This window comes from Rhinopithecus roxellana, chromosome 11, assembly GCF_007565055.1.
Source record: "Rhinopithecus roxellana isolate Shanxi Qingling chromosome 11, ASM756505v1, whole genome shotgun sequence".
NCBI classification, from domain to species: Eukaryota; Metazoa; Chordata; class Mammalia; order Primates; family Cercopithecidae; genus Rhinopithecus; species Rhinopithecus roxellana.
The window spans coordinates 91297202-91322737 of NC_044559.1; the positions used below are offsets into that span (position 1 = coordinate 91297202).

At 38.8% G+C, this 25536-nt stretch overlaps 1 protein-coding gene across 1 annotated transcript in view; it reads right to left on the minus strand.

Moving 5' to 3' along the window:
- The window catches only part of CTNNA3 (catenin alpha 3), a 1783100-nt gene extending 1777966 nt beyond the window's left edge, over positions 1–5134 (minus strand). The window contains exon 1 of the mRNA XM_030941008.1: positions 5082–5134. The gene's annotated coding sequence lies outside the window, so the exon portion shown is untranslated. The remainder of the gene's footprint in view (positions 1–5081) is intronic.
- Between the last annotated feature and the right edge of the window lie 20402 nt (positions 5135–25536).

Consider the following 25536-nt stretch of genomic DNA (forward strand, 5'->3'; position numbering starts at 1 on the left):
ATAGAGCAATTATAACAATATGCCTGCATCAGAACTCTTGCACTTTGGGGCTAGACTGTGACAGTCCGTTTGAAAATCTAGATGGCCTCTAGGAATGACTAATGGGCAGGCAGCATATACAGCAGGACATGCTGGACAAAAAGATGATTCGTGTCCTGATTGAGACATAGCAGAATAGCACAAGATCTCATTGAGCCTCAGAATGGTACACATTTACAACTTGTGGACTGGTTATTTCTGGAATTTCCATTTCATATTTTCAGACCAGAGTTGACCTTGGGTATCCAATACCACAGAAAATGCAGCCACAGATAAGGGGCCTACTGTGTGTTTGTTTTTGTTTTTGTTTTTGTTTTTTCTGAGACAGGGTCTCACACTTTCACCCGGGCTGGAGTGCAATGGCACGATCTCGGCTCACTGCAACCTCTGCCTCCCGGGTTCAAGTGATTCTCCTGCCTCAGCCTCCCAAGTAGCTGGGATTACAGGCAATCGCCACCACACCCGGCTAATTTTTTGTATTTTTAATAGAGACGGGGTTTCACTATGTTAGCCAGGCTGCCCTCGAACTCCTGACCTTGTGATCTGCCCGCCTCGACCTCCCAAAGTGACTACTGTATTTCATTTATCTTCGAAACAACTTATTACTCCCCTAAATTACTTCAGTGGGCTCTTAGAAGGTAATATTCACACCAATTGACAGGTATAATGCAAGCTCTGACATAGGTTAGGTATGCTAAGTTTGAGGTGCAGTGGCAAATGCAAATCGTTATGTCCCATGAGCAACTGGAAATGCAGAATCCATGAACTTTGGAGAAAAATTATGCCTAGAGATACAGATATAGTAATCTGTCCATCCATGTTACACTCTAATCCATAAGAGTAGATGAGCTCTTCCAAGATTAATTATAGAAGGAATAAGGCAGCCACATTACAAAACAAATACAGTGAAGAATATGATGAGAAGAAATGTCATAATAAGAATAGTAAGAAATGCAAAACAAACTGGGTTCAAATTCAAACTCACTTTACCCTCTTTGGCCTCATCCACAATGACCCCAATTTACCCTGTTTTCCGGATGTAAAATGAGACCTATAAAACTTCTATGAAGAGTAATTACTTATCAAATTATACATAGAATATAATGGAATGCTAATTTCCATGCCAAATAATTCATTTATCAATTATTGTTATTTTGTGGAAAGATACTTTTCTTTTTGTGAAATTCTGCTTTTCAAAACCAAAATGCCATTGAATTTTAGAGGGCTGCTGTGAAACACATCAAATAGATTGCCCCTCTGATTTTTAAATGGATAAAAATGATCATGTCCACACAGCTTTATTTAGTAAAGTGAATCCATGTCACCAATGGAAGTCATCTACTCCATCCATGATAATAATTTATAATTGGATAGCAAGAAAACATGGTACTAAAATGTAAGTATGTTTAGAGCTTCTTCCAAAGTTGCAACATGTGTAATAGGGAAAATTAAAGGGACATTAACACATATTAATAAACTGAGTATTTTTTTTGGAAGAGTGAGTATAGGATTGTTAAAGATAGAATACTGAACTAAACACAAACAAATGACAATAAGAAAAAATAGAAACCTCTGTGTCTTGTTCCCACATAAGACTTATGGAGTTGTGCCAACCTGCTTCATTCCAGAGCAGAGAGTCACTCAGTCACTGAGGCTATATTAGAAAGAGAGAAAGGAAATCCTTTTCTCCCACACTCTCCGTTTCCAAAGATAATAACAGAAAACTAGAGAGTGATGGATTTCACTACTAAGCAGCCATGTCTATTTTACTCATGTCTTCCATTGACTCTCTAAGTCTAGTCTGCTGATTTTCCACAATAGAACAAAAGAAATATATGTACAAAAACAAATAAAATCAATGTTGCAAAACTTGTAATATCCCTAAATTTTCCAAAATATAACTGCTGTAGTCACTAAATTAAAACTATAACATCATTCCTATTAGGTCATCAATTGTATTCAAAAGAATGAAGCTTATCACAGAGAAAGGTAAAATAATTAAATTCAGTCATAGAGCCAATGAATCACACTTCTTTTACTTCAAATGATAACCCTGCCAAATCAAACAGTCTGAGTAACCCCCACACACACATCCCAAGCCAATCCAATCCACTTTTTTCCCCCTGGGTCTTGGGTGCACAGAATCAGACTAACACAATCAGTCATGGTCCTCACTGGTGGACTAGTCCATGAAAAGCCTGTTTTATTTTTTGTTTTCATAGTCTATATTCCCTGTCCTCAGTTCTGTTCCCCTGTCTGCTTCTTATGGTAGTTAATGGGTACATTTCCAATTAAACTTCCATAACTTTTTTTACATATGCTATATATGTCTACAAGAATATATAACTTTATGTGTATGGATGTTTAAATTTACACAAATAATATTGTATTTCCCATCTATTTCTACTTCTCTCTCTCTCTTTCTTTCTCTCTCTGTTTCATTGTGTGGTGTTTTGTTTTGTTTTGTTTGGTCTTTCTATGTTGGACTATAAAGATGTAAACACTGAATGTTTACTCACTTAGCACATAGTCCCAACCTTGTTCTCCCTTATCTTTCTCTGCTATGGAAGCAGGACATTTGATTTCCCAGCCTTCTTTGCAACTCAGAATGGCATGCGAAAGAATTCTGGCCAATGAGACGGTAAGCTTTTGCTTTCCCTATCAAAAGGACATCAGCATCCTTGCCATGCCTTCCTTAACCTGACTGTGGTAAGGTGCCTGGAAATAAAACAATCTTACTGCAAAGCTGAAGAGGAAGGATGACAGAGCAGAACAATGGAGAAAGAACTTGGGCCCTTGATGACATCCGTTATTAACTTCTTACCTCCAGACTTCTTATTTGATAAAAATGAGTTCCTAACTAATATAATAGATTTAGTTTGTTCCTTTATTTTCCATTGTATAGCATTTTGTCACATGCATTTATAACTATATTTTGTGTCCATATCACTAATCAAGCACATTTCGGTAATAGCCGACTCTTTGCTATAGGAAACAATGCTGTAATAAACATTCTCATACATGTCTCTTTGTGTGCCTATGCAAGAGTCCATTCTGTTATAGGCTAAATTGTATCTCCTCAAAATTCCTGTGTTGAAGTCCTAAGCCCTAGTACTTCACTCAGAATACAACTGTATTTGGAGATAGGTCCGTTAAAGAGGTGATTAGGTTAAAAGGAGGCTGTCAGCATGGACCCTAATTCAATCTTACTGGTGTCCTTATAAGAAGAGGAAATTAGGACATAGAGAAGAAAGGACATCAGGAATGTGCACATAGAGGGGCGACCATGTGAGGAAGGTGGTCATCTGCAAGCCAAGGAAAGAGGCCTCAGAAGAAACTGAACCTGCCAACACCTTGATCGTGGACTTATAGCCTCCAGAATTGTGGAAAAATAAATTTCTCTTGCTTGAAGATCCCAGTCTGTGGTATTTTACTCTGGCAGTCCTAGCAAACTAATACAATTCAGAAGTAGAATTTCTGGGTCAGAATGTGAGTATTCAATTTCAATAAATATTGTCAAATTGGTCTCCAAAACACACCACCAGCAGAGAATGTAGGTTCACATGTCCCTACCTCCTCACCAACACAAGATATTACATGACATTTTAACTCCCACCAACATGGGACATGCAAAGCAGATATCACTATTTTGATTTGCACTTCTGATTACCAGTGTAAATGCTAATCTCTTTTTAGTTGATTAGTCAGCCATTCAAATACCCTTTCTATAAATTCCTTACTTGTATTCTTCACCTGTTTTTCTCCTAGGTTGCCTGTTCATTTCCTTACTTATTTCAAAGAATATATATTGAAAATGTAATCTTTTGTCAGTAATATTCCTTGAAAATATCCTCCCCCTCCTTCATATGCCCCTCTTTGTCTAGGATACCTTCCCTTGAACATTCTACCATCTGTAGGTGAAAGTTCCATTTTCTTCATATCCTTACACATTCTAGGTTATACCCATACATTAATATTTACCAATTTAATGAGTATGATAAAGTATCCCATTGTTGTTTTAATGTGTCTTTACCCAGTAACTAGTGAAGAAAACTAAGTTTCCTTTGGCTTATTTATGGGTCATTCTAATTTTCTTTTCTGTGAATTACCTTTTCACATACCATTGACCCTATTGGATTGTTCCTTTTTTGATTGTTTATCTCTTCCTTATTAATTTTTTGGAGTTTTTAATAAAATCTTACGATAAATGACTTTTGTTAAATGGTGTATGAGTCAACTATTTTGACAATAACACCATATAAAAAATCCACCACTGAGGTTTAGAACTCAGTGGCCTAAGAAAACGTTTATTCTTTCTTGTGGATTTTCAGGTTGGCTAAAGATTAGCTAATTCAGAATGGACCTGGCTTAGCTTGCCCCAAGCTATAGTTTTAGGATCCAGATCTGCTCCACATTTTTCTCATCGTCCTTGGACAAGTAGGCCACTTGGAGCATATTCTTCTCATGAACAGAAACACAAGGCGGGCAAATGGAAACATTCAGTACCTCTTAAGGTGAAAGCTCAAAGTTGGCACTCTGCCTTTTCTGCCCGCATTCTAATGGGCAAAGCAAGTCATATGGCCAAGTCTAACTTTTCTGCCCACATTTCAATAGGCAAAGCAAGTCATATGGCCAAGTCTAACATTAATGGAGCAGGGAAATACACTCTGCCTCTAGTAGGAGGAAGTGCAAAGTCACATGGCAAAGGGGATGGATATAGGGAGCCAGAGGATTGGGAAACCATGTGATCCACTTTATATGGATGAATGTAAACATACCCTGTCAATTGGTAGTTTTTGTTTCTTTTTATTGTTTTTTCAGTCTTTCAATTAATTAATTTTTGCGTTAATGTAATAATTTCAGTATTTTACTTTATGGCTATGTTTTGGGTGTCTTATTTAAGAAATTATGTCCAGGCCATGCGCAGTGGCTCACGCCTGTAATCCCAGCACTTTGAGAGGCCAAGGCGGGTGGATCACAAGGTCAGGAGATAGAGACCATCCTGGCTAACACGGTGAAACCTCGTCTCTACTAAAACTTACACAAAATTAGCCGGGTGTGGTGGTGGGTGCCTGTAGTCCCAGCTACTCAGGAGGCTGAGGCAGGAGAATGGCGTGAACCTGGGAGGTGGAGCTTGCAGTTAGCGGCGATCGTGCCACTGCACTCCAGCCTGGGCGACAGAGCAAGATTCCGTCTAAAAAAAAAAGAAAGAAAGAAAGAAATTATGTACTATCCTAAGATCATAAATAATTTTCCTCTAGAATGCAATCATAGGGATCCATAACCAATATATTTTAAATTAACATACGCCTAAATGTAAGTTTATATCATATAAACTAAAGGCTGAGGTACCTAAGTTAAGTAATCAAAGTTAAAAATATTTACCCAAGGATGACTACTTATTTCAGGTGAATTTTTGAGCTTGGTCTTTAAAATATATTAATGATACAGGCTGACAGAGAAGAGAAAGACCCAGGAATTAAAAGAAATCACAAAACTTGATTGTCTTTTATAAACAGATCTTTATTAATCTAAGCAATACAGGTAATATTCAAAAATGCAAAGCACAAGAACACAGAAAAATATATACAGTCTTCTGAGGTCATGCCATTGGAAAAGGAAAAAAGAAACTTTCACAGAACTGAACAATTATAAAATGATATATGTTATGATGTCATATTTGTAAAATATATGTGTATATATGGTAATAGCAGGGTCCACTTCAACAGTTTTGGGTAAAAATGAGGTCATTCCTATTAATTTTTCAAGCTAAAATCACTTCCCAGTTGCCAGACTGGCAGGGAATCCAGTATCTCTCTTGTCTCTCAAATTGTTCAGGAACTCTGGGGGCGTCTCCATTCATATGCCACAAAGAAAGAAAACCAGAGACGTGGATTAGAATACAAGTGGGCTCTGTTGAAGGATGCTGGTATTCTGTTCCTGGCACACAGTTTACTGATGGAAGCTGACTCCCCATAGTCCAGTGAGACCCTTTCTCCTGCTGCACTCTTGCTGTTGCTGCTGTGGATCCTGTGAGAGGTCACAATGATTTAAGACAAGCATACAATTCCTGCACATGTATGGCACAGAACCCATGCCTTCAACGTTTTAATTTACCAAGCCTAATGGCTGAGTCAGGAGGACCTTCCAGTCAGTTACACATGTGCCAGAAACAAACCCTTCTAGGGTAACATAGGCCACAAGGGGGGTTCTAGTTTAAGGGTCTTTGGTGTTCTTTCTCACTAGCAAATTTTAATCAGGTCTAATTTGATGCAGGGGTCAGGGGAACTCTTCCTAACAACAGATACATTGTAAAAGGAAAGAGTCCAGGTCTGCAGTCTTCTCATGTTTGAAGGTTCCCAGACTCTACAAATTTCTTCCAGTCTCCCCAGTGTTGACCAGCACTGCAGCTGAAACAAGACTAGAAAGGGCAAGCTTTGTCAAGTCAGAAAAAGACCTTTTTACACTAGTATCAGAGACACAAAAGGATAAGGATCTCATTAATAATTTCCAAATACTGGAGGAAACTTTCCCTTACCTTAAGGTTCACAGATAAAATATGAAATGCCCACTTTGAATTTCAGATAAAGAAAGAATAATTTTCTGGCATAAGCATGTCCTATGCAATATTTGGGACATACTTACACACACACGCCTGCACACACACACATATTTGTTGTTTCCTTGAAATTTAAATCAAGAGTGTGTCCTGTATTTTTATTTACTAAATCTGGACACTTTACCTTATCTACTTCATGAATTACAAACGGAGGAAAAAGGGAGCTGAAACTCACTTGTGCCTAAATTTGCAACAGCACAGAGTCAGACCCTCACATCTCACCCATGTATCCTCACATCCTATCAAAGACTTGGGGCTGACACAACCAATCAAAAAGTCAGCTTGCACTCCCTTACTTCAAAGAAGCTGCTTTTCAGGTAGCCACGGGTGTTTCCTAGCCACCTCCTAGCAATACATTTCTAACTACACTCAGCCAGTAGACTTTGAGTCCCAGAAATGCAGCACTGGATGAGAGAGGACAAGGAAAGAATGACATTTTGTACTCTGGTATGAGAAAGCCCCAACAGAGAAGGCAGACACAAGAAAAATGCAGGCAAAAGGGTGCTCTGGAGATTAGGTTTTATGTATCTCTTTTAGAAAGGTGAATTGAATTGCTTCAAATTATCTCGGGTTAAATTCACCTCCAAGTAGAGGAACAAATAATATGAATAGGAAAAGAGTTGTCCCAATGGAAATGTACCTCATATAGCCCAGAAACTTAACAAGATACTTGGCCTTCACTTTTAAGATTTGAGAGAATAATTCTGTAGAATCAAAACTAATAGTGATGGAGCTCAAAGGCTACACATACCTCATTTATGACAAACACCAGGACTAAATATAAATCTTATGCATTTCAAAAATAATAGAAAAAAAAACAAAATTTAAAAATTGTGTAACATAAAAGAGGAAGACACTTTCTTAAAGATGTAAGGGAAAATTATCTCCAAGACAAAAGAAAATTTAGAATACATATCTTCTGTGTTCTCGGTGAAATACCCAAAAATGTAAATTCTAGGAAAGAAGTCATGGAAAGGCTAAAAAGAAAAGAAAGTTGACTGAAGTGACAGGTCAAGATAAAAAGAGACCTGGCAAAGATTTAAACATCCAAGAATTTGGCAAAAGCAAAAGACAATAAAGTAATTAAAATCTGAAGCATTCCTTTCCTTTATCTCCTGCCTCTCTACCAGCAGCTTCATCATTCAGAGGGCAAAAGAAGCAAAGAATGGAACTGCTACCCTGGATTTAATTATTACCAACAAAGAATGATACGTTAAGGAAGTGAAAGTGACAGGAACCTTGGGGAAAATTGAACATATCACCTTAGAGTTCATTACAGCGAAGAAAGAAAACACAAAGCAAAGTAAGACAAGTATCTTAGATTGCTTAGCAGTTGAGAGAAAAGAGAAGTGTGTCCCAGAGCCACAGAGTTTAAATGAAAAACAGGTCAAAAAACTTAAGCCATTACTACATCACACAGATGGTATACAAGGAGCTTTCTAAAAAGCTGAGATGTTTAAAGAACACACAAAAGAAGAAGGAAGAGGGTAAAGGTTAGGATGAACACATCATTATAGTATTGGTCTGTTAGAAAAGTGGTGTAACCCCAGGATGAGCGAAGACTTAAACACCACAAAAACTTTTACGGTTATGTTTGAGGATGGAAGGACAAAAAAGGTACAAGTCCCCTCCTCCCCCAGGCAGATTTCATATTAACAAGCAATAGAGAGAAAACAAAATGACAATATTTTTACTTTGCTTTCATCTTGTCTCCCAAGGAAAATGGTCTTTAAAATGAAAAGATTGTACCAACAATATTGAGAGGAAATTGATAAACAAGAAAGGAGAAAAGATAGCAAGAGAATGCTTAACAATTTAGATAAATGCCCATTGCTGGGTATATTCTATTAAAGCAGGGTTTCTCATCTTCAGTACTATTGACATTTGAGGCTGGATAACTCTTTATGGTGTGGGGCTTTCCTGTGTGTTGTAAAATGTTTAGCAGCATCCGTGGCCTCTACCCACTAGATGCCAAAACAACCTGCCCCCCAGTTATGACAGCCAAAAATGTCTCCAGACATTGCCAAATGTCCTCTGGGAAGCAAAAGCACCCTGAGTTGAGAACCAGTATTCTACAGGGCACTGAAAAACACATACATATTATCACAGAATTCTTGCCGGCATTTGGCATAATAATGAAAAATGAGAGTGGTAACAGAATATTGGGAATTGACAAATGTTTTCCATATATCAGAAAAGTAGAATTTAAAAAGTAAAACCAAATTCTACCTTGGTCTCTAGAAAAGTATAAAAATATTATTAATTAGAAAAGAGAACAATGATTTTTTGCTACCTTGGTATAGGTTCATTAAGAGCCACTCATACTAAACTAACTTAATTTTCTTCTTTCTGTTTTTTTAAAAAAAATCATTGCTAAAAAGATAAATTTGGTTTTTTGTGAAATATTCTTTGCCAAGATAAAGAAATGTGAGCTATCTCATACACTGTTGGTCAAAGTGAATACTGGTAAAATCTCTGTGAAAAGCATGCTGGCAGTATCCATAAAATTTTATATGCACAAATTCTTGAACAAAGTAATGCCACTTCTAGGGATCTGAACATACGTACAAAGATGTATATCACGAACTGCAGAATTGTTTGTAGCAACAAAAGGGAGAAACAACCTAAACGTGCATCAGTAACGGACTAGTTAAATAAACTGTCATATATTCTTTCATTGGAGTGACTTGTAATTATTATTAGAGGGTCAGAAAAGCCTTAAAAAATATATAGAGTCTAATTGGATGTCAGCTGAGTAACAGTAGGAGAGATATTAAAAATATTTAACAACCAGCATGGCTCAGGCCCCAAGAAATCAGAGCTTAACCTGGAGCTGTCTTGGAAGCCTCATCCTTTGCCAAGTGTTTACCTTTCAGTTGCTGGGTCTAGGAAAGGTCCAGGGGGTCTCAAGCAGAGGCCAAGTGAAAGAAAATCACTGGTAAGGGTAAGGAAGAAGTACAAAAACATTTCATATTTTAACAATTTGTATGGCCTCACTAAGGAATATCAGTCCTCACTAACAGATAAAACAACATTAAAATAATTCAGAATAACATGGAGCAATAAACTGACTGACTGAAATAGAACCCAGATTTCACCAATCAAACATGGCTTGGGTGAGATTTTAGAAGGTCACAGGAATCAGATTCTTCCAGGAAAGCTGTGATGGGGCTTCCAGTGTCCAGCCCAAAAGCACCAAATGGTAGAAAACAGTACTTTTGTATCACTGTCCAATCTTCCCAGCTGCATTGTTTTTGACTGTTTCTCTGGCTTTCTGGAGAATCTATGAGCTGCCTAATGTCATTTATGAAACTCTTGTTGCTTAAACCAGCTAAAGTAGAGTTTAGTTATAATCAAAAACCCTGGCTAAGGTACCCTTTACTAAAATAAATGTACATATATAACTTTTGTATTTTAAAAAAGTTAATTTTTATAAATGACTTTTTAAAAGGATATGTGGGCAGATTAGTTACAGACCTGAGGAAACACCTGGTTGAAGAAATAAATCCAAAAGAGCAGTATAGAGATCTAGATCCCAAAAGCCCATCTGAATATTAGCTGTGTATCAACCACCAGAGGCACTTGTTAAAAATACAAATGTGGACCCAAATCAATGGCTCACTTTCTTACAAGTAATAACTAATTTTAAAATATGATGGAAGGAAAGAAATCATTTATGATACCAATCAAAATTTTTTAAATACTGATATGAAAACAACTTTAAAACTCTACTGAGGGTCATAAAAGAAGAATTAAGTAAACTAAAAAGGGATGTATAGGCAAATTGAACACTACAAAAGTGTTAATTCTCCCTGTTAAATGTCCACAGACCACATGAGAACTTGATAACACTAGTTATGTTTTTTCAAGTTTCAAGATTTCTTAAATCCATCTAGAAATAAATATTATGTGATTACATCTAGGAAAATCCTGAAAGGACAGAAAAGAATATGGAGAAGGATTATTCCTTCCAGTTATTAAAACATAGTATGAAATGAAGTTATCTTAAAAGTAGGGACTGGAAAAAATAGGAACAAATATTAATAGAAAAGGAAAGACAGCTGAGAAATGTACTCTAATATAAACTTAGCTTATGATAAATATGGCTTTTCAAATTATCAGGAAAAAGGGTGATTCTTAAATAAATTATAATGGATCAACTGAATAAACACTTAGGAGAAAAATTAAAAATAAAGCTTACTCCCTGCTCACTCTTTTGCCCAAATTCAATTACAGATGTAGCAAGAATTTTAAAGTTCTGAAAGTATGAATATATAAGTTTATGTATAATAAACTTATAATAACTAAATGGAAATGTTTATGTATAATACATTTTTAAAGTATGTATAATAAATTTATAATAATTAAGCAGAAAGCCCTTTCTAAGAAAAACTCAAAACCCAGAAGCTACAAAGGAAGAGGTTTAAAATTTTGACTACAAAAATATTTTGTTTTCTATATAATTCAAAAATAAAACAAAAGTCAAAAAATAAACAACAAATTATGGAGAAATATCTGGAACATATTAAACAGGCAAAAAGCTAATTTTCTTAATTTACCATGGTGGGATAAAAAGAACTCAGTCAGGCGCGGTGGCTCACGCCTGTAATCCCAGCACTTTGGGAGGTTGAGGCAGGTGGATCTGAGGTTACAAGACCAAGACCATCCTGGCTAACACGGTAAAACCCCATCTCTACTAAAAATTAAAAAAAAAAAAAAATTAGCCGGGCATGGTGGTGGGTGCCTATAGTCCCAGCTACTCAGGAGGCTGAGGCAGGAGAATGGCGTGAACATGGGAGGTGGAGCTTGCAGTGAGCTAAGAAGGTGCCACTGCACTCTAGCCTGGGCGACAGGGTCAGACTCCACCTCAAAAAAAAAAAAAAAGAAAAGAAAAAAGAAAAAAATTGGGCGAGGATTTGTAAAGCCAATTTATGTAAAAAGAAGGGCAATGGGCTAATAAGTACTTATAAATTGTTCAATTGGACTCATAATTAATTAAATGCAAATCAAATAAACCAAGATATTATTTTCACCAAGTAGCCAAAATTGAAAATTTTTGATATGGTATCATCTGTGCTGGTTAAGTATTGGGAACACAAGCTCTCAGTATACACTGTTGAAGGGGTGTAAACTGACATGAACTTCTGGAAAAGAAATATGATAATATCTCTGAAATTATAAATTATGCATACTCTTTAATGACTTGAATATTTCCAATTAAATGTAATAGTTATGAAATTTTAAAACAAACATTCCCATTGATACAGTAATTCCACTTCCATGAATGTATCCTAAGTATACACTCAAAAACTACACCAGGATATATGAACAAGAATATTCATTGCACACAGCAACATGACAAAACAAACAAAAAATACTGAAAACCACAAACATGCCCATCCATTCAGAATAGGCTAAATAAATTCTGTTACATACATAGAGTAAAACACAACAAAGCTGCTGGAAATAATGAGGCAGGTCTATTAGAACTGCTATGCATCTGTCTTAACCAAATATAACTGTCTTAAGCAGGAAGAAGATACAAGATCAAGCTGCATAACGTTATGCCTTTTTTTCTTGACCCAAATTAGGGTTCTGTCAATTAGCAAGCAGAGGAGAATACATGGATATTTCATAGGCAACCAACAGTGTCTATCATAGACTATTTGATCCTTAAAAGTAAGATTCCTTTGTAATCCCACACTGGGAAAATAAAAACTGCAGAATCTAACAGAAGAGCAACTTAATCCTGCAAATTCCCATGAAAACATGACCCATGAGCTTCAGCCCTGGACCGAGACAGAATCCAGGATCCCTTCTGGAGAATCTCAGAGAAGTTGGTTTATTTATTACTCTCTCTTCACCCCCATCCACAAAAACACACACATTAGAAAGGAAACATCATGAGGACAGGGTCTATTTTTGGTTCACTGGTATTTATCCCCAGACTAAGAATTACGTCTGGCACACAAGTCATCTAGAATGAATGAATGAATTCCAAACCAACATTAGAGTAGACCCAATGTAGCCCTTTGGCAATCCTGCCTCTCAGTTATTCTATGGGCTCCTCAGTGAGCTAACTCTGGGCCTCTTTGAACTGATGCCACCTCTAGAGGCCTCATCAACTGAGAATTGATAATTCATTTATTACCCAGTTAATTGTATACCTTTATCCCAATTCCCTGCCTTCATGCATATAGGTAAGCGTGTGTCCAGAATTGGTTCCTTCCGGGTTCTTGGTCTCACTGACTTCAAGAATGAAGCCATGGACCCTCACGATGAGTGTTACACTCTTAAAAATGTGCGTCCAGAGTTTGTTCCTTCAGATGTTCAGATGTGTCCGGAGTTTCTTCCTTCCGGTGGGTTCATGGTCTTGCTGACTTCAGGAGTAAAGCCACAGACCTTCACAGTGAGTGTTACAGCTCTTAAAGGCTGCAGGTCCAGAGTTGTTTGTTCCTCCCAGTGGGTTCATGGTCTCGCTGACTTCAGCAATGAAGCCACAAACCCTCATCGTGAGTGTTACAGCTCATAAAGGTAATGCGAATCCAAAGAATGAGCAGCAGCAAGATTTATGGTGAAGAGCAAAAGAACAAAGCTTCCACCGTGTGGAAGGGGCCCCGACCAGGTTGCCACTGCAGGTTCAGGTGGCCAACTTTTGTTCCCTTATTTGGCCCCACCCACGTCCTGCTGATTCGTCCATTTTACAGAGCGCTGACTGGTCCGTTTTACTGAGTGCTGATTGGTCCGTTTTTACAGAGTGCTGATTGGTGCATTTACTAACCTTTAGCTAGATACAGAGCGCTGATTGGTGTGTTTACAATCCTTTAGCTAGACAGAAAGTTCTCCAAGTCCCCACCTGACCCAGAAGCCCAGCTGGCTTCACCTCTCAATCCCCCCTCTAAACAGGACACCTCAACTACTGTTGGGAATTGGGCGATGACCATTCTGGCTACTTCCTGCTGGACAGGGGCAAATAAGGGGCCTGCCCTGCAGTTGTAGTGTCCTCCAGAGGGGAACTCTTTAGGCCACTGAAAGGGTCAGTGGGTCACTCCAGGGGTCCTCAGTAGAAGTTGTTAGTTGAGCTCATTTGGGGTTCCATTTGTAAGACCATCTGTAGCTTGATGGCCTTGATTCTAGAGGAAACAAATTTGACAAGGAGTTTAAAAATACAAGGCCCGAAGGCGAGTAATAGCAAGATGGCTGTCATGGGACCTAGAAAGGGGAGAAGTCATATTGCCCAACTCCAGAGGTTAGTATAAGAGTTTGAAAGGTGTTGACTGATTTCAAAAGCCGTTTCCTGTAAACGCTGGGCAGCATCTCATACTATCCCTGACTGGTTAGTGTAAAAGCAACACTCTTCCCCTAAGAAGGTGCAAAGTCCTCCTTTCTCAGCACTGAGGAGGTCTAGGCCTCAGGGGTTTTGGAGAGTCACTGCTGCCAAAGACCCTATTTGGGATTGTAGAGTAAGGATAGATTTATTATTTCTTGCAAACTGTCTGAGCAATCCTTTGAGAGTGTGTGGTAGTAGGATAATACATGTTACACTGTTAACTTTTAGCAAATTTTACCTTTGTTGAAAACCTTATAAGTTTGGGATTTTAATTATTCTTTGCTATAAAACTTCGTTCAGTCCATATTAACTTAGAATTAGTATAGATGGCTCCTTTCTGATTCTGTAAGTACTTTAAGATTTAGCTGAGTGCAAACAGCTGGCATGTTTGAGCAGACAAATTATTAGGCAATTTTCCTAAGTCTGCTTCTACAAGAGTTTCCTTATCACTTACTGAATACCCATTGTGTCTTTTTCCCTTAATCATCCAGGAGGAACCATCTATCGTCCTGTCCTGAAGAGAGTTCCTCCTAGGTCTGGTCAGATCTTTGTATGATAATTAATTACAAATTAGATCCCCTGTTAGGATACCTGCTGGGTTAAGGATGTTTGATAAGAACGCCATGGGTTGCCAGAGGCCTCAGTGCTTTCGGGCTATGCCCTTGTTTACACTGACAATAAGGTGGTATTGGATGTTATAGGGTTACAGAGAAGACCTTCAATTATCAATTATGGGTTTCAAATTTACCCTGGCTTTTAAAGGAATAGGGTACACTGCTTTCTCTTTACTACTTCTATCTCTCTCTTTCTGCATTTTTGACTTCTTCTTTGTCTCTCTCTTTCTCTTTCTCTGACTCCCTTTGTCTCCTCCTCTCTTTCCTTTTTTGACTTTCTGTCTCTCTTCCTCTCTCTCTCTGTCTCTCTGACTCCTTTGTCTCTGTCTCTTCCTCTGTCTCCTTCTCTTTGTCTCTCCATTTCTTCCTCTCTTTCCTTCTGTCTTTGACTTTGTCTCTTTCTCTTTCTTTCTGTCTTTCCTCTCTGCTGGTTTTGGCAATATAAGACTGCCACCTCCTTGGGTTTTTGCACTGTGTGCAATAACTCCATGGTTTCCTTGCGATATTTAATGGGGGTTCCCCCAGAGGTTAGAACTCCCTTTCTTTCCATATTGCAGCATGGGCATGTAGGATTAGATAAGCATACTTGCTATCTGTATACACATTTATTCTTCTTCCCTTTCCCAGTTCTAAGGCTTGGGTAAGTGCCACTAGTTCTGCTAAATGGGCGCTGGTCCCTGGGGGAAGAGGCTTACTTTCAAATACTGTTACTATGGCATAACCTGCCCTTTATATCCCATTCTCCACAAATGAACTTTCATCGGTATATAGGTTAAGGTCAGGATTAGCTAAGGGGACTTCTAAGAGATCACCTCAGGCGGCATAAGTCTGGACTATTACCTGTTGGCAGTCATGCTTGACCAGCTCCCTATCCTCTGGTAGAAAAGCGGCAGGGCTGAGGGCTGCACATGTACACACTTGAAGCACTGGTCCCTCAAGGAGTAGTGCCTGATATCTAAGCAGGAGGTTGTCTGATAGCCATAAACTTCCTTTGGCACCTAGTATGCCATTTACATCATGAGTAGTCCAGACAGTGAGATCCTTTCCTTGTGTTACTCTGATAGCCTCTGACACTAAGACAGCTACCGCCACAACTACCTGTAAACAGTGAGGCCAGTCTTTTGCTACTATATCAATTTCCTTACTTAGGTATGCCACTGGTTGTGGGGTTGCCCCACGAGTCTAAGGACCCCGATTTATTCCTGCTGTCTCTATCATGTATAAATAAAGGTTTCATCCTGTGGGAAGGCTTAAGGCTGGAACTTCAGTTTGTTCCTTCCAATGCCCAGACTTCAGAGTTGATTCCCTCCTCAAGCAAGGACAACAAAGGGGTAACGTGTTCCCCATATTCACAGATAATAGCTCCAGCTTTGGCTAATATGTCCCTCCCTAATAAGGGTGTGGGACTTTCAGGCATAACAAGAAAGGCATGTGAAAGAGCAAAGTCTCACAATTACAACTGAGGAGGTGGGAGAAATACCTGGTTACAGGCCATCCCAGGATTCCTCAGATGGTAACAGACCTTCAGGACAGCTGTCTGGGACAGGAGATTAATGCTGAGAAGGCTGTGCCAGTGTCCAGGAGGAAGTCAACTTCCTGACCCTCAATGGTTAAACATACCAGGGGCTCAGTGAGGGTGATGACATGAGCTGGCGCTTGCCCCAGGCACCCTCAGTCCTGTTGTTGGATCATCTGGTTCGGGGTTTCTGGCCCAAAGAATCATTGCACTCTGGGGCAGTAGGCCTTCCAGTGATTGCCTCAGCATAGTGTACATGGGTGAGGGGGCAGCTTGTTTGTCATAGAACAATCTTTTTTAAAGTGTCCTTGCAAACCACACTGATAACAAAGCTTTACCAGCTGATTGCCCTGCTCCATTTTCTGTCCTCTATGAACCACCACAGTTTGTCTGTCTGAGGGCCATGACTAAGGCTGCAGCCTTTCTTTGATCTCGCTTTTCCTTTTGGGCCTGTTCCTCTTGGTCCCTATTATAGAACACCGAGGTTGCCACATTTAATAATGCCTCTAGATTTTGTTTAGGGCCCAGGGCTCGCTCTTGGAGCTTTCTCTTAATATATGTGGCTGACTGGGTAATAAACTTATCTTTTAGAATCAATTGACCCTCGAGTGAATCAGGTGACAGGGGAGTATATTTTCTTAAGGCTTCCCATAGCCACTCGAGGAAGGCAGAAAGATTTTCTTCCTTTCCCTGAGTTATGGTGGACATCATTGAATAATTCATGGGCTTTTTCCTAGTTCTCCTTAGTCCTTCTAGAACACAGGTCAACAGATGTTTGTGACTCCAGTCCCCATGATCTGAGTTGAGGTCCCAGTGGGGATCCATACTGGGGATGGCTTGCTGACCGTTAGGGAATTTGTCCCTTTCTTCAGCTGTCATTCTATCATGTACTTGACTAAGATACCAGGTATCTGCAAACTCTTAGGCTACAGCTAAAGCCACATTCTTTTCATTAAAGGCCAGGGTTTAATCTAATAACATGGCATCTCTCCAAGTGAGGTCAAAGGTTTGACCTAGACCCTGTAGGACATCTATATACCTATCAGGATCATCTGAAAACTTCCCCAGATCTGGCTTGATCTGCTTTAAATCAGAGAGGGAGAAGGGGACATGTGCCCAGGTTGGGCAAAAGTCCCCTCCTCCTACAGCTTGAAGGGGACATAAACAATAGCCCAGGGATTTTTGTGGTCCTTTGGAGATTTCTTTGCTTGTTTCCTTCTGGGTGGTGAAGATTAGAGGAGGCTTATCATTAATAGGAAGGGGAGATATAGGAAGACCAGGATATAGAGGTAAGCTGAGAGGTCCTCCTGTGGGACGTAAATTGCAAGCTTTGCATAGTTGTATATTCTCCTTCATTGAAAAGAAAGCTTGGACATAAGGTATTTCACTCCATTTGCCTTCCCTCTTACAGAAAAGGTCAAGCTGCAGGATAGTATTATAATTTATACTTCCCTCAGGTGGCCATTTCCCCATCAGAGAGAGAATACTGGGGCCAGGCCATAGTGCAGAAAAAAATGAGCTGCCTCTTTTTCAGGGTTTGCAGGTCAAATTGGTCCCAATGACTTAGGATGCGTTTCAAGAGGGAGCCTGTTGATGCCTGAGTGTTTCCCATCTGAAAGACAAAACTGCCCACGATTTTGGTTTGTTTCTCCCCCTGCCCAAGAACCCGCAACGGTCCCTGGACACTGCTGATCAGAATAGTTGTGCTCACCGACATAGCAGCAGAAACACTAGTTTTCCTCTTAGACCACAAAGAGGACCGAGGAAGGTCAGACTTAGTGGTCCTTACTCACTCATTCTTGAAAACCTGCACCCTTGCCTGTCCTCTTAGACCACAAAGAGGACCAAGAAAAATCAGATTTAGTGGCCCTTACCAATGCATTCTTGAAAAACTGTTAGAGTCCTAAGCATTCTCCTGTTAGTATTGGGACCTTACCAGTATCCTATAAAGATGTTATGCCCCATAAATGAAGTGGACGGCCATACCCTGAGGGAGGGAAGGGATCTCCAGAGTTGGAAGAGTGATGCCTTTTGTCCTCACTTATATGAATAGGAAAGATACCATTTCTGAATATCCCCATATCCTAGCTTCAGGAATAGCTTTTGTTAGGCCCGTTTGTCTGAGGAGGGATCCTAAAATTCTAGATAGTCCCCCACCCTGACAGGGCTTTGGGCAAAAATTATGTCTTTCTGATTGGTAAGCCCGGGTGCCTAAAGAAGGTAACAGAGTCCTGAAGTTTATACTAGAAATCATTCTTACAGGAGAAACTAGAAAAGTACCAGAGACAGGGAGTGGTTTTTAGAAGCAGACTAGCCTTGGAGAAGAGAGGTGAAAGGAAGTTTGTCTGACAGGCATTAGGACCCAGGAGGCATGGGTCAGGACAGATAGGATAGATGGGCGAGTCTCACTTGGGTGCCATGACTTTGAGAGTTCTGCTCATGGCCGCAGGATCAACAAACTCGTTGTTGGGACCCCAGAGCCGAATGGCTTTCCTCTCTGTCGACCCTCTGCTCAGCCCAGAAGTACAGGAAAAGTGGAAGCTGGTTCCAGGCAAACCAACACTCCCAATTCCGAAGGATCAGGGGTTGTTAGAGAGCCCTTTCTCAGAAAGCCTGACACCCATATCTTTAGTCCGGTGGCCGTGCTAGTTGCTTTTAACTGGCCAACAGGTGCCCAGTATTTAAGCCCCAAATTCTAAGGAAAAACAGGATAGAACAGCAAGCGAAAGGGGTCCGATGGTACTCACCACTTGGCGATAGGCGACAGTCCCATCTGGGTCGCCAAAATGTGTCCAGAATTGGTTCCTTCTGGTGGGTTCTTGGTCTCACTGACTTCAAGAATGAAGTCGCAGACCCCCATGGTGAGTGTTACCACTCTTAAAGATGGTGTGTCCAGAGCTTGTTCCTTCGGATGTTCAGATGTGTCCAGAGCTTCTTCCTTCCAGTGGGGTCGTGGTCTTGCTGACTTCAGGAGTGAAGCCACAGACCTTCACAGTGAGTGTTACAGCTCTTAAAGGCAGCGCATCTGGAGTTGTTTGTTCCTCCTGGTGGGTTCATGGTCTTGCTGACTTCAGGAATGAAACCACAGACCCTCACCGTAAGTGTTACAGCTCATAAAGGCAGTGTGGACCCAAAGAGTGAGCAGCAGCAAGATTTATTGAGAAGAGCGAAAGAATAAAGCTTCCACAGTGTGGAAAGGGACCCAAGCGGGTTGCTGCTGCTGGCTCAGGTAGCCAGCTTCTATTCCCTTATTTGGCCCCATCCACGTCCTGCTGATTGGTCCATTTTACAGAGTGCTGATTGGTACGTTTTACAGAGTGCTGATTGGTGTGTTTTTACAGAGTGCTGATTGGTGCATTTACAAACCTTTAGCTAGACACAGAGTGCTGAGTGGTGGGTTTTTACAGAGCACTGATTGGTGTGTTTACAAACATTTAGCTAGACACAGAGCGCTCATTGGTGTGTTTTTACAGAGTGCTGATTGGTGCATTTACAAACCTTTAGTAGATACAGAGCTCTGACTGGTGCATTTACAACTCTTTAGCTATTCAGAAAAGTTCTCCAAGTCCCCACCAGACCCAGAAGCCCAGCCAGCTTCACTTCTCAAGAGGAGATAAATGTTTATACAGTGTAATTTAAGCAATGCTACTCAAACTGCAGGTCTGCCATGAGAAAAGGAGCTTGTACCAGAATGTAAGTTAGTGAGTGCTTCCTTCATCTAGAAAGTCTCGCTACAAAGTGCTTAGGGTGTAGCTGATTTACTTTCAGGAACAAGCCTCTTATCTCGTTTCATAGACCAGTTAAAAATTGGGACCTGCCAATTACATTTTGAACAGTGCTAATTTAAAGTAGGAGCCTCCACTGTTCAAGTTCCAGTATTTGAGAGACTTTCTTTGCACTAAACATTGCCTTCTCCATCAAATCAGTTTCCCCATTGCCAGGAGGGATCTGAAGCAGAAAAGCATCCTGGTTAGGATAATGAACGGCAAAGAAAAGAGGTGGGGAGGGTGCCAAATAAACTTGACCTAATATTCCATTTTGCACACAGGAACTCAAAGTCACTTATCATATGCTAGAAGCTAGTGATTACATTGGTTACAGATTACTCGCTGAGTCCCAGGCAACAATAATGTGGTTAAAAACAGTAACTAAGCATGTGAAAAATCAGATGCATCAGTTAAGAGTCCTGTTAACCTTCAAAAATTCTGCAGCCTCAACTATCTGTCACGTTCCATTAGATCTGCAACTTGGCTAAACTCCGGAGTTCCACCCCACAGTACCATGTCACTTAAACTCCAGTATCCAAACACGAATCAGAAAATCACACTTTTTAAATCTCTAGACTAGCATTCCCATGAGCCAATGATCCATAAATAAACACTATTTTTAAGTTTTCATTACGAAGCACATAGTTTTCTTCAGGCCAGTTTGGGCTGCCAACTTCTCTTCTTAAATCTTAATCCTTTCTATTCCAAAAAAATAGAAACATGCAAACAGAAGTTCATGGGGAATAGAGAATGAAACTCCCATCCTTCTGTAGCTATGGCCTTTCTCTAAACATTATTACTGAATAATAAAACTTTACAATTTAAAAAGTTTTCTAATACAGGAAGAATATATTATTTAATAATTCATAACTCTACATCTCACTTCACACCACAAAATATTGATATCTCTAATCTCTCCACTTCGATTTCTCAGGACCAGTAATTAGTTGTACTTATCACTAATTCCTTAGCTTTCTTCCTTCTACTCTATTTATACAACCATGGTTCCCAAACTCAACAATGACAGAATTAAAACCTATCTTCTCTGACTCCTACCATAGCCGCGCCTTATTCCATTCTCACGTTTTCCCTATAGAAAAACCCAATACTGAATTGCTCCTCTAGCATGTGCCCTCTATCTCTTTTCTTTCTATTCTGTTGCCTACAGATTTTCTCCAAATACTTCTAATTTCTCCAAAGATTCACAATAAGTAAAGAATTTATTCTTCCTATTCCTATTTATTTGTCACAGTTGTATCATAAAAGTCATATAAGTCACTATGTCTACATGGTCTTCTAACAAAGTTATTTATAAATTCTATTGTTTTAATGTCCAAAGTAACATAAATGATCAACAATACTATCCATTGGTTTCAGGCAGAGCTGAAGTATTTTCAACTCTGATATGTAGCTTTGTTGGTATCTGTAAAAGTTTATTAAGTGGAAATTTTGTAGGTAGGAGAGGTTCCGTCCTTCTAAACACTAAGTATTTTGGTATCTATGTGCCTGATAACAATGTTTTGCACATCATAGACAAGAGATACATCATTTGGTAGACTAAGAATTTTACAATGCTTTAAAAGAATAACAGTAAAAACTTATCTTAAATATCACAACCTTTACCTTCAAACATAGTGTTCTCTAATCCAACACTTCCACACTTAGAAACAGAGATTAAGGAAATTATCTTAAACATACCTACATATATATGTATATATACACATAAGTAAATAAATACACAAAGATGTTTACATCTAGATGTTCAGCAATGATTAATAAAATTATATTCATTCACTTGAAAAAATGTTACACAAATTTAAAATAACACCACTGTAGAATAGGTAATATTCTGTGGAAAATGTTTCGGTATATGGTTAAATGAAAAACCAAGGTTCCAAATTTTATCTATAGTACTATTACAATTATTTTTAAAGCGATCTAGAAAAAAAAAGACTAGAAGGAAACACATCAATGAGATTACAGGTAATATTTTTCTGTGCTTTCAAAATTCCTACAATGAACATTTAATGCTCTTATAATGAAAAAAAGTTTTACCATAAAAATTCCAATCTTTTACTCAAAAAGGAAGATTTAGACTATGTGTAGGAGGTAACAAATGGGAATAACTTTGTCTATACTGTCTGTATTTTAGGTTTCTCCATTTAACAAACTTGTCCTATGGTACTAGTGAGAAAATTTTTTTATAATGGATAATGAAATTTTAATAGCACACTCAAATATGCCATTCAAATCTGACCATAGATAATGTGAATCTTCAAATCACTATTCTCAATATGTTGAGCTTTCAATCTGTCTTAAAAACTAGCCATAAACCCAGAACCAAGGCAAATTTGAAATCCTGGTTTTCCCACTTTGTTTTTAGCAAATCATTGCATTCTCATGTTATCTCCAGAGATCTTAGTAGGCACATATCAGTGACTCAAAATCTCTACAGGAAATGAACTTTCTGATGTCTAACCCCAATTTCTTCTTGTTTCCATTTGAACTCATTTCTTTTATTTCTGTCTTCGGTGTAACTGACAGCAGCTGCTCACAATCATTCAGATCCCATTAGATAGTGACCTTTTCTTTACATGATTGATCATTACATCTCATGATCATTCCATACAGTGATTTTCATTTGATTATAACTGGTCATCAAACAGTTCTGAGAGCATTCCTCAACCTCCTAATATTCCTTCCAATTATAAAACAAATAGACAGATATTAAATTCAGAAATTAATGCTTTTTGCCATTATCTCACTTGAATCTTCCATTTACTATTGAATTAGCTTTTGGTTGAAAGTACAATCCCTTCAAACAATTTCCATCTTTGCTTCCTTTTCCCCACTCCCATGCCAAAGCACAAGCATCCAGGCCATATCTTATCTTTTCCTGCACAGTATCCAATCGGCTTTTTATAGCCAGAAACTCTCTAAATGCAAAGCACGACCTTGGCTACCAGCTTCCCCTGGCAATAGCTTGAAAGTTATTTATAACTTTAAAATTAGCGTGAAAGTCTACATTTCTCATCATAACTAGTCAAAACATTCCCATTTCATATAATAATGTGATCTTCCTCAATTCAGAAAAAAACCTCACATTTTAAACCTATGATTAAAACTAAGACACAGGAATTCAATGCAGAAATGAGAATTCGCTGAAGTTCAGCTCTTCTCTTCACAAACTTGACTCTTACCTTTCTGTTTCTTCCTATAAAGTAAATGGGCTTAAAATTCAGCTCCTGTAGGGAATTTTCCAAAAAGAGCTTTGTGGGGGGTGAAAAAAGGCTTCTTGGTGGTCACAGAGTTACAGAGTACCAAACTGAGAAGCAGATGACAGTGGGGCAGTCACTTTAGCTGAGCGTTGTTCACCCAGGATAAGAAAGAAAGGGGAGGTTACAAGCCAGGGTGGGTGGTATCTAATCCTGAACCGCTAGTCACTGACCTCACTGACAACTTGTTACTGAAAATACTTCATTGAAAAAGGCCAGACACATACTTTGCCTAGAGACCTACAAATATAGCTCTGAATAAGTTAGATTTGCATTTCTCTAGTTCCTTTCCAAAAGAAGAACCTCTTCTATCTAATTAAAGCCAAAGGCTGGAATTATTGAAAGTGAAAAATAATAAAGCAGGGAAAACAGGAGTCCAGGAAATCCTGACATCAAAAGATCAATTATGTAAAATTCAATGTCTTCAGAACCCTAGAGATGATAGCATCAAGGCCATGTGTCACATGTGAGATCACATTTTTCTTCTTCTGAAATATTACCTGTCTCATTCCTTGTACCAAGCGTCACCCTCTCTGCTTCCAGTATTTATGAGGAACCACATCATTATCAGTAAAGAATCTAAACTGAAGATTTACCAAAATCTCCATAGATAAACTCATTGTTAAATTTAAGCCACCAAAAACACAGTCTTCTCCACCAAAATTTCTTTTTTCTATAACTATTCTTTTTCACATTTCCTCTTCCCTTTTTTTGGTATCTTCTCCCTCAATATCTTCACATTCACTGTAACAGTCTTTATCATTTCATCAATTCCTTGACATCCCACTCGAACTTCTGTGGCATTTCCTCAGACATAACCATTTTTCTGACTTTCTTCTAATAGCTTCTAAAACAAGAGGTGCTAACTAAAATATGAACTACTTGTTTGAGTTTTGGCAGTCCTGTTCTCAAAAGGCTGAATTCAAAATAAAAAGAAAGCATGTATTTATTAGCTCTCCAGATACTCTTAGAAATTTCAGGGAGCCAAGAGGAAAGGCAGAGTCTGGGAACTGTCAGAGAATCAACTATGAAAGGGGTTCCTTTTATATAATTTGCAGGATAGCCTTCAAAACGACTGTATTTTTATGTAGCTACCTTTAAAATGGGCATAATTGAAAATACATTTATCTAACGATTCTCAGTTGCTAACATGTTATCCTCCTCAGATTTTTTTAAGGCAGTTTTTTCCCCCTGGAGAATCTAGAAATAGCCTCTTTTCACAGTGAAACAAAGAGTAAGTTTTATGTCTCTCAATCCATCTTTTCTTGAATAAAGAAATCACTTGACACTTGCAAAATAGCAGGTTTTGTTTTAGAGCTTTAATAATGAATGTTTTCCAAACCAGGACTGTTGAATTGAGCCCAAGATGAGATATTCAAATTCTATCATAAGCCTAGCTTGTCCTCCCGTGAAACCACAATAAGTTACTTACCTGCCCTGGACCTCTCCTTTCCATCTACAAAATGGAGATGAGAACTCTTACTCTTTTTATTTGCTTTTCAGATGATATGTGAATTAAATGGATAAAAGCTGAAGAGCTTTAAATTACACCGAACTCTGCAGAGATGCAATACAGATAAAACCTTCTTACAGAACTTGGTGTTATCAAAACAATTAAATATTATAAATATCTGAAATGTAATTTTAAAGAGCTTTTATAGTGCTTTTTTTTTTTTTTTTAATCCCTTCATAAAAATATCTGCAGCCTCCAAGGTAGTATTTAGCTGAAGTATTTCCCACTACAGCCACAAGAGGTCTCCTCCTAGCAATTCAAATCACGTTGGATTTGCTGATCACAGGCCCCATGGGCCTCTGTATTTATATGGGTTTGCTGACAGAAAACACATTATCACCTATGTCAAATTTCCATAGTTAAGTATAGGATAGGAGACAAAAGCAGAGAAATCTGGCTTTCTCTGTGTGATCACTGAAGCATGCTGGAGGCTAAATAGTTTCTGTAAACTACACAGCCCCTGCATTTTGCATCCTGGCCCTCTTCCAGATTTTCACAGTAATTCTTTCTTGTCACCTTGCCCAGTCTTGTTCAGTATTTATTCTCCTTCCCTATTTACTTGTTTCCTTTCTTTATACTTTGCAAACTTTAAAATTTTGGCTCACATGCCTCTTGCAAGCAATCAAACATTGAGGGTAGAAAAGTTGGAAAAAAAAGAGAGAGAGACAGAGAAAAGAGAGAGAATAAATCAGGGCCATTACTAGCAATTCTCCCGAGGTAATCAAAAGTGAGTTTTTTGGTTCTAGGCATGAGGACTGGCCCCAAACAAAGTCATTCAATTGGATGTACTGAGAAGTCCCTTGATGCAGAGCCCTGTGTTAAGAGTCAGCTAGAAGATTACAGGAGAGAAGGGAGGCCTCTAA